The sequence below is a fragment of the Tenrec ecaudatus genome, chromosome X (assembly GCF_050624435.1).
Source record: "Tenrec ecaudatus isolate mTenEca1 chromosome X, mTenEca1.hap1, whole genome shotgun sequence".
Lineage (NCBI taxonomy): Eukaryota > Metazoa > Chordata > Mammalia > Afrosoricida > Tenrecidae > Tenrec > Tenrec ecaudatus.
In genome coordinates, this window is record NC_134548.1 from 56,484,713 (window position 1) to 56,496,927 (window position 12,215).

Here is a 12,215-nt window from a genome sequence, read left to right on the forward strand (position 1 = left end):
AGCACATTGCCACATATTTCTTTGGGGAGCAGCTAGTGGGTTTGAGCTGTTAACAGCCCAGTGCTTAACCACTGTACCACGAAAAGCTCTGTATGATAGAAACAGTAGGGTATAAAAGTGGTAGTTGCCTGGGAAACAAAGCACGAGAGGAAGTAAGATTCAATTACTACACATAAAAAGGGATGAGGAGAGATACAGATGAGAAGATCTTCAGAGGCTGGATTATTTAACTGTATGGGTAGGTTTGGTTTTGTATCTGGGTTAAAAGATCAATGTTCAAATGCTAGTTCTACCCCTTTCTTTACTGTGTGCCACTGGGCAAGTTACTTAATCTATCTAAGCTTCCCGAGACAAACTTCCTCTATCAAACTGGAACATTTATAGTAGTTTTATCTTAGGAATTGGTGATTTAGTGGTAGAATTATTCCCTGCTATGCTGGAGACCGAGATTCAATGTATCTCATGTGAAGCTACCATCTATCTGTCAGTGGAAGTTTGCCTGCTGCTATAATGCTGATCCAGGTTCAGTGAAACTTCCAGACTAATATAAACTAGGAAGAAATGCTTGGTAATCTATTTCCAAAAACTGATCCTGTGAACCACACTTGCCCAAACTGAGCATGGGGTTAACATGAGTAAGCAGCTGACTTGATGGCACATAGCAATAACAATATTATTTGTATCAATTATGAAGATTTAATTGAAATATTGTTTATATAACAATTTTGATTACACACAAACTAGGTCCTAATTCTTAACTATACTTGCCTGGCAGAATAAAAGAAGGGGTTTTCCTTTTTTGTTATTTAAAAATTGTTTTATTGTAAATTAGATGCAAGTTTACATTTCAGATCATTTTTTTTTTGAGGCAGAGAGTTAGTTTATTCCAAGATCTCTACAGACAGAGCTTTCTGCTAAACCCTAAGAATCAGTAGTTTGTTTTTTTAAGGAAATAATTATTTTAATATAATAAACATATCATGTCTATATATTGAAGGATTCAAATTGCATTATGCTAAATTTGATAAGCTTGAAAATTAATGAATGTCTTCATTATGCAAGTGTATATCATTTAATGTCTATTCTAGAAATTTCTAACCACATATATGTCTGTGGACTGATAATTATTTTGTTTCTGGTGAGTTTTCTTTTTTTGTTGTTGTTTTAAAAGTTTTATTAGGGGCTCATACAACTCTTATCACAGTCCATACATATATATACATCAATTGTATAAAGCATATCTGTACATTCTTTGCCCTAATCATTTTCTTTTCTTTCTTTCTTTCTTTCTTTTTTTTCCTTTTCTTTTTTTACATTTTATTAGGGACTCATACAACTCTTATCACAATCCATACATATACATACATCAATTGTATAAAGCACATCCATACATTCCCTGCCCCAATCATTCTCAAAGCATTTGCTCTCCACTTTAGCCCTTTGCATCAGGTCCTCTTTTCCCCTCCCTCCCCCTCCCTCATGTGCCCTTTGTAATTTATACATCGTTATTCTGTCATATCTTGCTCTATCCGGAGTCTCCCTTCCCCCCCTTCTCTGCCGTCCCTCTCCCAGGGAGGAGGTCACATGTGGATCCCTGTAATCAATTCTCCCTTTCCAACCCACTCACCCTCCACTCTCCCAGCATCGCCCCTCACACCCTTGGTCCTGAAGGTATCATCCACCCTGGATTCCCTGTGCCTCCAGCCCTCATATGTACCAGTGTACAGCCTCTGCCCTATCCAGCCCTGCAAGGTAGAATTCGGATCATGGTAGTTGGGGGGAGGAAGCATCCAGCAGATCATTATTTTTATATTCAACAATTTAAACATTTTAAGCTTCCCAGTAGCTTTTCCATTTTTAATTTATTTAATTTTAATTTATTATTAATTGGGAGTTAATACATATTATTCCATAGTTCAATAACTTCAAGCTATATTGTACAATTGCTATCACAATCATTGTCTAAACATTCTCTTTCTTCCTGGACTCCTTGATATTGTCTCCCTTTTACCACCCCCTCTACCACCACCACCACCACTACCACCGTACACCCCCCTGAAATACCTATTCTACTTGTCTCCATAAGTTCATCAATCCTGGGTTTCATATACTGCAAAATAGAAAGACATAAAATGCAACTTCAAGAGGGTGATCCCCAATGACATAATAATTCAGAGATAAACCCTAATATGAGCAATTTCCTTTTTAGAGATGACGATTGTTGTTAGTTACCATCAAGTGGTTCCTGACACAAAGCAAATTTGTGTGCAGAGTAAAATTGGGTTTTCAAATGAGTGATTTTTCCAAAAGTCACTAGGCCTGTCACCAGGTGCCAATGGAAGAATTAGAGCCACCAAACTTTCACCTAGCAGTGGAGAATATTACAGTTAGTACCACACAGGTACTCCTAGAAATATCAGTGGCGTGTGTCAGTTGAACCAGTCTTATTACTCTGTCATTTTATCTTCATATTCAACAAACTTCTTAAATCAAACTTATTGTGAGTAGGGTGAAGTTTTGCAGAGATTGTAATCAGTTTTAAATTAAACAATTCTTGCACATTTTGTTTCATCTTCTTCATTGCAATGCTGTCAATGTAACATCACTTACCACATTCTCCCTGCTTCCTGTTTCCACATCTCCTTTATTCCTAACCCTTCTTAACTCTGTCTGTGGGTAAATGCTGGCCTATTGATCTTGAATGCCTTTCTAAGGTGTGAGTACCTTAGTAATATTATCGTTTCCCATACAGACCTGGCTATTATTTGGATGAAGTTTGAACCATGGGGTGGGGTCGTGGTATTGGTGGTGAATTCAGTATCAGACCTGAAGAATGCTTAAGGCAGATAGTTTAAGGAGTTTCACCAGCCAGTCTCTGTCTTACCATGATTTTTATAATTTTGAGTTTTGTTCCATGTCTTTCTCCTGCTCTATCCAGGATCTTCTATTGTGATTCCTCTCAGAGAAATTGCTAATAGTATCCAGACCCATATAGTTCTTCTGATCTCATGGTTGTGGAGGCTGATGTTTGCAAATAAGCAAACAAAGAAGTGGGAAAAACAAAGGAAAAATAGGAGGAAAGAAAAAAATGTAGAAGAGAGGGAAAAGAAGAAAGGAAAGAAGGACAGCAGAGACATAAAGGACAAACAGCCAAGGGAAAAGAAAGAAAAAGAAAAACGAAAGAGATTTTAAAGTCATCATAATAAAAAGGGTTCCGTGAGAAGTTATAAACAAACAAAACACCAATTACAAATAGAAAATCTAAAAATGTATATACATGCATAGATACTGTATGATTTCAATTATATAAAAATTGAAATGACAAAATCACATAATTGGGGCAACCTTTAGTCATTATCAGGACTTAGGGTTCAGATATAAGGCTTGTATAAGGATTGACTTATTTGCTCTTACTGTCCTGAGCAGATGCCAGTGACTGCATTTGCGTAGTGGTTACACATTGGTCTGCAGTCGGGAAGCACCAGTCACTCCCTTCGCTGAAGAAAGCTTGAACTCTCTACTCCAGTAGCACTTGAAAACTCACAGGACCAGTTCTACCCTGTCCTATAGGATTGCTATGAGTTGGCGTCACTCAGTGGCAGTGGGTTTTGGAGGATTGGTGGATTCAATTTATAAAAGGGAAAAGTGAAATATGCATATGGTGTAGCTTGACTGGGGTTGTGGATATAAAACCTACATATTCAGTAAATTGAATGGAGCTACACAGAGTTATCATTGTGAGAAAATGAGTGAATGGTTCATGCGATCTCTCTGTATTATTTCTTTTTTGTTATTAATAAATTATTTTATTGGGGGCTCTTACAACTCTTTTAACAATCCATGCATCAATTGTATCCAACATATTTGTGCATATGTTGCCATCATCATTTCAAAATATTTTCTTTCTGCCCTGGTGGCAGCTCCTCTTTTTTTCCTCCCTCCTTTAGCCTCCCACCATCGGGGACCCCTGATAAGTTATAAATCATTATTATTTTCATATCTTACACCATCTGCTATCTCCTTTTACCCATGTTTCTGTTGTTTGTCCCCCTGGCATTTGGGGTTATGCATTGATCATTATAGTTGGTTTCTTGTTTCTCCTACTCCCCCCATATTCCCCCTACCTTCATGTACTCCCAGGACTGAGAAGCTTCTACCGCCACTGAATCCACTAGACTTTGCACCCACTGGCCTGTGATTTTCCTGAATTCAGCATCATTGCATGTATTTTGTGAGTCTGAAGAGGACTTTATAGATTGGTAACAGACATATGGGCTAATATCGGGCTTATGGACTTGATCTGGACTGGGCTGGGATGTTTTCTCAATATTTAACTGCTCTTGTATATAAAGCTCTTTCTTTTTAAAAAAAACATTTTATTAGGGGCTCATACAACTCCTACCACAATCCATAAAACTCTTTCTTATAAACATATAAATGTGTTTATGAATGTTTCTCTAGTCTACCCAGATTAACACCCCTATATTTCTATCAGTATATATTAATATGTTACCATATGTGCATGCCTGTGTTAGACCTCTATAAATGTCTTTTGCCTCCTAGTTCTTTCCTCTATTTCTTTTTACTTTCTCCAGTCCCACTATCATGTTTGACCTTCAATCGACTCTCAGTACTTTCTCTCTGCTACTTGCATTTGATCAAACCCAATCAAGGCATTCTACACCCTCCTTGCCATCGATTTTAGATCTTTTATTGTCTTCCTTCCTTTTCCCAACCTCTTCCTGTCCCATGTCCCCCAGGAGCCATCATCCAAGTTGTTTTCTCCTCAGGATTGGTTATCCTGACTTTCCTATATGGATAGACATGAGAAAAAGAAAAAGAAAAAGGGGGGAGGGAGAGAGAGGGGGCAACCTATAAGTAGCTTCAGGTTCGTCTACTAACCTTTCTGAATGTTTTACAATCCAATCTGGTAAAGTGTCATGCCCTGCCCACCAGTTCTGAGGTCTATTTTTGGGATTCCTGAGGTACTTCATTGCTTCGCTTCTCTTGCTGCTCTGTTGCGCTCCCTTCCTATTTTGACCCGGTGTGGAGGTTCAAATGGAGCCACGTCCCACACTATCTCCAATGCTGTCCCCTGTAGCCCTGTGGGTCAGTGAGGGGCGTCGTGTTCATGGTGGGGCCAGCCCTAAGGTCCTCTCTGCGCATTTGCTGCTGTGAGCCCTAATGTCCTCCTTGAAGCTTGGTGAGCCATGATGCGGTTTCTCTTTCTCTCTCTTTCCTTCTTAGCTTGCTCCTATGTGGTCTGCCATTGTCCCTGAGCTGTAGCTTCAGTGCTGTCCTCTATAGTGCACTCTTCTGGAGAGGGGGTCGAGGACAACTAAAAAGGAGGAGAAAAGGGGGAAACAAAAGGAGGACATGGGTAGTGGGGAAACAGCGCATTCACCCATGCATGGGGAGGGTATTGCTCATGTTTCTGTATTATTTCTTAAAGCTGCATGTGAACCTAAAAAGGTCAAATAGATGGGGCAGGCTCCCAATGTGAAATAATTTCTTGGTTGTATATTTTTTGGTACAACTGGAGCATAGTGAGATGTTGAATTGTAGGAAGATTTGACTGTCTTGGGTGTCAATGTAACATTCCATGTGATAGAGTAGGGAAGGTTGTATCCCTAATACAAAAAAAATATTTAATGCCTATTTTGGCATCACTGTCATGCATTTGCATGACTTGGACATTTAAAAGTTTGTTCCCAGGTTGTTGATTTTTTTAGTAGAAGTGTGTCTGGAAAACATTTTCAGGGCTGTGTGCATTCTGTAACACCTTTGGTCGTGGTAATCCGGTTTTCCTGATAACTTTATTATGTGCTGTGAAGGGTTGAACATTTGCATGTGTTGTGTGTGTGACATTAAATTGTGATTTAGTGGGACTTAAGATGCAACAGCTTATCAACATTTGAACGTAATGGTGCTTGATAACTTCTTTTTTAAAAATTCCTCCAAATTTAAAGCTGGGAAGTCTCTAGAATTTAGAAAATAAGCTTATCTACATGCCATTTTATGATTTTGGTAAGTGCATTAAAATTGTGGTCATAATGTCTCTGCACTGATCTTAAAACAACCAATAAATGCTAGTTACAAAAGAAAATAAAGAGTGCAATTAATTTTTTAAATAAGGTAATGTATGCTTTAAATAATTAATTAAAATAAAATTGATTCCTTGATTTGTGAACTAGAGAAAATAGTATTACATTGTTAATTATTGTTTTGCATTGTTTTGTGTTACTGCTTGTGTTTGGCGACAAACTTTGAATTCATAAGCTTTGTTAGCATAATTTTAAATAACTTTAAAATATAACTATTTTTAGTAATTTTGAGGTGTAGCATATGAAGTTTCATTGCAGAATTTAGTACTGCTCCAGAGTTAATATTATATTTGCAGACTAATACAATGTGGTTCTTTTAACTCCATATATTAGACCTATGAATTTTGAGACATGAACTATCATGTATATTATTTTTTTAAAAGTCATGTGAGTTTTTACACATTCCATATGATCTCACACTGATCAGAATTGATCAGAAGTCTAACAAAATTGCTTTGGGGGTTCCTTTTCACTTCCATTTGATTTTATTACAATGTTTGGGTTTAGATAGTACTGGAAAAAGAAGGCTAGGTTATTAGACTCTGTCAGTAAAGATCCCATTGCTCCTTGTTCAGGTCAGTGTGGTCCACTCCTTCTATGTCAAGTTATCCCACCGAGCCTTTCATTGAGGCTCTTCAAGCTGTTACAGCATGTAATATCCAAATCTCACACAGCTGCCTCCATCCCTTCTAAATGATGTCACTTTCTAAATGCTGTGTGTGAACAGTGGCTGTCACTGCCAGCACACAAAGCTAGTGATTGCAGTTTACTTCATCCAATAAAGAAAACTGCACAATTTACAACTCTCATTCATATTGGGCAACTCAGCATAGGCCCATCATGAGTTTTGACAGAAGTTTAGTATGTAACAGAATTACTTGGGGATTCCAATGCCAAATAAAATTTGAAAAGCATTGATGTCAATAATGCTAAATGTACCTCTGACTATATTTTACTCTTCTGGTAGATTTTTGGTAGTTTAATTTAGAGTCCAATTTGAGACTCCAGGACTACTAAGACCTGCCCCAGGATCATGAAATATAAACTAAAAACTGTTGAAAGTAGTGCCACACAATTGAGGAGGGGTAATTTAGAAGGAATGCTCAAAATATGTAACAACTGGCCTACCATGAGAAGTAGCCAATCAGAAGTGATAGAGTTCCTGGAGGCCTTTGCTGGGCCAAGCATAATCTCTAATTCCATAAGTAATTCCCTATGTCCAGTAAATATATATACAGCTACTTACTAATGCTCTCCAATGTTCCCACTATTAACCTGGGGGCCTCATCTAGGACATTTCCCGATCTCTCCAGCAACAAAAAAAGAACCTTGGTGGTAGAGTGCTTAACATTAGCAATTTGAAGCCACCAGTTGCTCCACAGAGAAAGACGAGGCTTTCTACTCCCATCAAGAGCCAGGGAAACACACAGGGGCAGTCCTGTCTTCTCTTATAGAGTCATTACGTGTTGGAACCAACTCAATGAAGTATTTTTACATTCTCACCAGCAGTGTATGAGGGGGCTAATAAACCCCCTCTCTGGTATTTGTTATTTGATGGTTTGTTTATTTGTTTTTTTAACATTGATATCAAAGCTGTGGTGAGGTGGTACTTCACCATTGTCTTCATTTGCATCTTTTGAATGGTTACTGACTTGCATCTCTCATATAACTAATAATTTTAAGCATTTTTATATGTTTGTTGACCACCTGGATGTCTTCTTTGGTAAACTATCTAGCCCAATTTTTAATTGGATTATCTGACTTTTTCTTATTGGAGATATTAGTTTTCTATAGATTTTAGACATTAATCCCTTGTCCAATATATTGTTGCCACGTTTTTTCCCACTTAATGGGTTTTTGTTTTACTCTTTTGGTGATTACTTTCTCTATTTAAATAATAATGTGGGGGAGAGAGCAAGGGAGCTGGGAAGTAGGGGAGAATGAGAAGCTGATACTAAGGTTTCAAGTAGAAAGTAAATGTTTTGAGAATGATGATGGCAACAAATGTACAAATGTGCTTGACACAATGGATGGATGGATAGATTGTGATAAGAGCTGTATGAGCCCCCATTAAAATGATTTAAAAAAGAATAATTCTGGGATCAGGATCTGAATTGCACAATATTTATAAATTGCTTTGGCCAGCATGCATTTTCACAATGTTAAATCTCTCTACCCATTAACATAATATATTCTTCCATTTATGTAGATCTCATTTGATTTCCTGTAGCAGTGTTTTGTAGTTTCCCTTGATACAAGTGTTTTGTTTCTTGATTTCCTTTTAAAAACCAGAACTCTCAACATTTTTATACAAACTTCTATTGATTTATGTATATTGATCCTATACCTTGTGACATTGCTGAGTATTTTGATTATTTCCAACAATTTCTTGTCGTGTATGTGAGGTTTTCTATGTATATAATCACCTCATCTGCAACTAGAGAGAACTTTACTTCTTTGCCAATTTGGATGTCTTTAATTTCTTTTTTGGTTATCTTAAAGTTTTGATTAAGACTTCCAGCACAATATTGAATAAGAGCGGTGATAAAAACCACCCTTGTGTGGTGCTTGCAAGAGGAAAGCTTTTTGTTTCTCCCCATTGAATAAGATGTTGGCTGTTGGTTTTGTATATATTCCCTTTATTATATTGAAGAATCTCACTTCTATTTCTATTGTGCTGAATTTAAAAAAAATCAGGACGGGGTGTTGGATTTTGTCACAGGCATTTTCTGTATCTATTTATGTGATCATATAGATTGTTTCATTTGTTTTATTTATGTGGTAGATGGCATTATCTGTTTTCTAATGTTAAACCATTTTTGCATATCTGGCATGAATCCCAATTGATCATGATTTATTATTATTTGATATTTTGTTGGATTCTATTGGCTAAAATTTTGTTGAGAATGCTTACATCTATATTCATAAGGGATTTAGGTGTGTAATTTTTATTCTGGTAATGTCTGCTTTGTTTTGGTGTCAGGGTTATGCTAATTTCATAAAATGTGTTTGGGAGTTTGCTATCTTTTTCTGTTTTCTGAAATCGTTTGTGTATAATTGATGACAACTCTGCTATAAATGGTTGGTAGAACTCCCCAGTGAAGCCATCTGATCCTGGAAAATTTTTGTTGGTAGTTTTCAATGACCTGATATATTTCTTTGTTGACTATTTGTGTTAATTTAGAAAAGTACTATGCTTCTAGATATTTGTCCATTTATTCGAGTTATTCAAATTTCTTCATAGTATTGTGTTATTTTTCCCCAATTGATTCTGTTGTTATGGTGCCCATTTCATTTCCTATTCATTATATATGGATTTCCTCCCTTTCCTTTCTTATATTTGCCAGTGGTTTGTCAATTTCTTAATCTTTTTGAAGAATCAACTTCTTGTCTTGTTGATTCTTTCTATTGTTTTTCTGTTTTCCTATTCATTGATTTGTGCTCTAATTATTATTATCTGTTTCCTTCTTGTGGCTAACAGTTTATTTTGATGTTCTTTTTCTAATTGATGAAGATGTTGGGTTAAGGTGTTGATTTTGTCTCTTCTTTGTTAATGTGTGTGTTTATTGGTATAAATTGACCTCTAAGTACTGCTTTTACTAGGCCCTAACGGATTTGGGATGTTATATTTTCATTCTTATGTATTTCGGGGAACTTTAAATTTGTATTCCTTGTTTATTCAATTACATTGTAGTTTTAAACAGGGTATTGTTCAATTTTTATGTACTTAAATTTTTCCACCTTTTCATTTTGCTGATTTCTAATTTTATAGCATTATGATACATATAGTCTATTCTGTAGAATATTCCATATATGCTGGAAAAGAATGCATATCATCTTATTGTTCTAGATAGAATGTCCTGTATATGTCCAAAAATCATGTTGATTGTGTTGTTCAGTGCTTCCATGTCTTAATTGAGTTTCTTTCTAATTGTTCCATTCGTCCTCAAGCATGGCATATTAAAATCTCCTACTATTATTGAAATACTGTCTGTTTCTTACTTAAAGTCTGTGAGCATTTGAATAATATATTTTGAAACCCAATGAGCACATTGATATTTACTATAGTTATGTCTTTTTAACCAATTGTCCCTTATTGTGTAATGGCCTTTTTAACTCTCATGATGCATTCTGCTTTGAAGTACATTTTATCAGTGATTAATATTGCCTCTCTTATTTTTTTGGTTTACCAGTGTATCTTTAAAGAGGAAATTAAACCTTATATAATTTATATTTCCTTACATCAAACATATCTTTAGTACAATTAAACAACACATTCAAAATTAGGTAGAAATCTTTGCCCCCTGCCATTTTAATCCAGACCAGTCTCCCTCTGGGCTATTCATCTGGTGATAATTAGGTTCCCATCCTGATGATGCGGCACGTGCACTGGCTGAGACAGAACCAGTATGAACACCAGCCCCAAACCAAGGTTTTGGGAGGTGAAGGGCGGGGGAGGGGTGAGGAAACAGTGATAATCACTTACTAAGGGACTGTGAATGTAAAGTCCAGACCCCCTCCTTCCAAACAAGAAAGCAATGCAGAAATGAAACCCAGAATGGATCAGGAATAATGTGCTGACAGCCTCACAGCGCTGCCTCTTATACTGAAGATGGAGAGGCGTTCTGAAAACGAAGTGTCTGATTATCTGGCCTCTTCTATTAGGAATGGTCCCATGCCAGTATGTTTGTTCCCAAAGGGGGGTCTGAAATGTAGTCCAAGACATGATGGATTAGATAAAGCAGCTCACTCCCAAGAAACATCCCTGGATGATGACTTTGGCTTGCTGAGATGACTCAGCACACTATTTCAGAGTGGGAAGAGTCAGGGCAGTCTGCGAGGGGAAACAATCTACCTTTGCCGACAGGTTTACCGGAGGATGCCCGTGTTTTTTGTTTTGCTTTTGCAGTGTGTCTGTCAAGCGGCCAAGACCACTGCTTCACAGAATAAGCTGTTTTGTACATGACAGTGCACAGAACAGAAGGAGAGGGTTTTTCGGAGTGACTGAAAGGCATCTCTATAAAGTCCATCTTGATGTGAACTCGCATGACCGTGGCCTTCATGAACTTAAGCCCTCTTCCTTTTCGGTTGCTTCCATGGGAGCGACTTCCTCTAACACTTCTGGCTTCTCCTTCTCTTTCTCAGCATCGTCATCATCCTGGGGATAGAGGTCCGGGTATTTCTGCATGAATCCTGCATGGCCCGGAACTGGTCTTTACAGTCTGAGCCCTTGACATCCTCCGTGCTGTAGCGGAAGCAGGAGAAGGCGGACTTGAACTGCTCCCTACAGGGGCCGCTGGCCATGCCTCCAAGGCACAGGCAGCTCCAGTCAATGTCTCCAATGGGCAGTATCCATCTGTGCTCCTCAGACGGATCGTTGGGATCATCAGCTCTGCACTGCTGGAGTTGCATGGTCTTTTTTCGTCACAAATATGATTTGGTCCTTCCCAATAAATCCCCGCCGGCCGTTGTGCAATGTGCTCAGCATTTCCGCACCTTCCAGGCCTAGTTTCTGAGCTTCCACATGCTGGGTTTCCCTCTCTTCGTTTCTTTTTATTGCCACTAGCTTGATATATTTTATTTCATCCTTTCATTTTAAATCTATATTTTCTTTGCATCTAAAATGTGTTTTTTATAAGCTGCAAATTACTGAGGCCTCTTTTCTTATCCATTCTTCTACCCTCTCTCAACTGCATTTAATTCATTTACATTTAATGCCATTGTTATATGATTTGGGGATACAGACCCAAAAATGCAAAAAAAAAAAACCTGTATATGTTATAAAAGGGAAGGAAGACCAGACTACCAGCAATATCGAAATAAGTCAGAGAGAAAACCTCTGTCAAGAAACAAGCAAGAAATATGTAAACCTCAGACAAATCCAAGATCTGTGAAGAGTGAGATCAAATGACCAGGTATTATATTATATTGCAATTCCACCCACCATAATCAAATTTACAATAATCTCTGTCTGATGGTCAGACTATTCTCATACCTCAACTGTGGTCAGAAGGGACTTACTCTACATAGATAGTCTGCAGATGAATTTTGGGCTTCCCTGTCATCAATACTTTTCTATAAATTGGGGTTTCACAATTTAAGCTCTGATAA

At 37.5% G+C, this 12,215-nt stretch overlaps 2 pseudogenes; both read right to left on the reverse strand.

Moving 5' to 3' along the window:
* Positions 1 to 11,152, reverse strand: part of LOC142433400 (heterogeneous nuclear ribonucleoproteins A2/B1 pseudogene) — a 91,307-nt pseudogene extending 80,155 nt beyond the window's left edge.
* An 11-nt stretch (positions 11,153 to 11,163) lies between these two features.
* LOC142433401 (mitochondrial intermembrane space import and assembly protein 40 pseudogene) lies at positions 11,164 to 11,592 on the reverse strand (annotated as a pseudogene).
* Between the last annotated feature and the right edge of the window lie 623 nt (positions 11,593 to 12,215).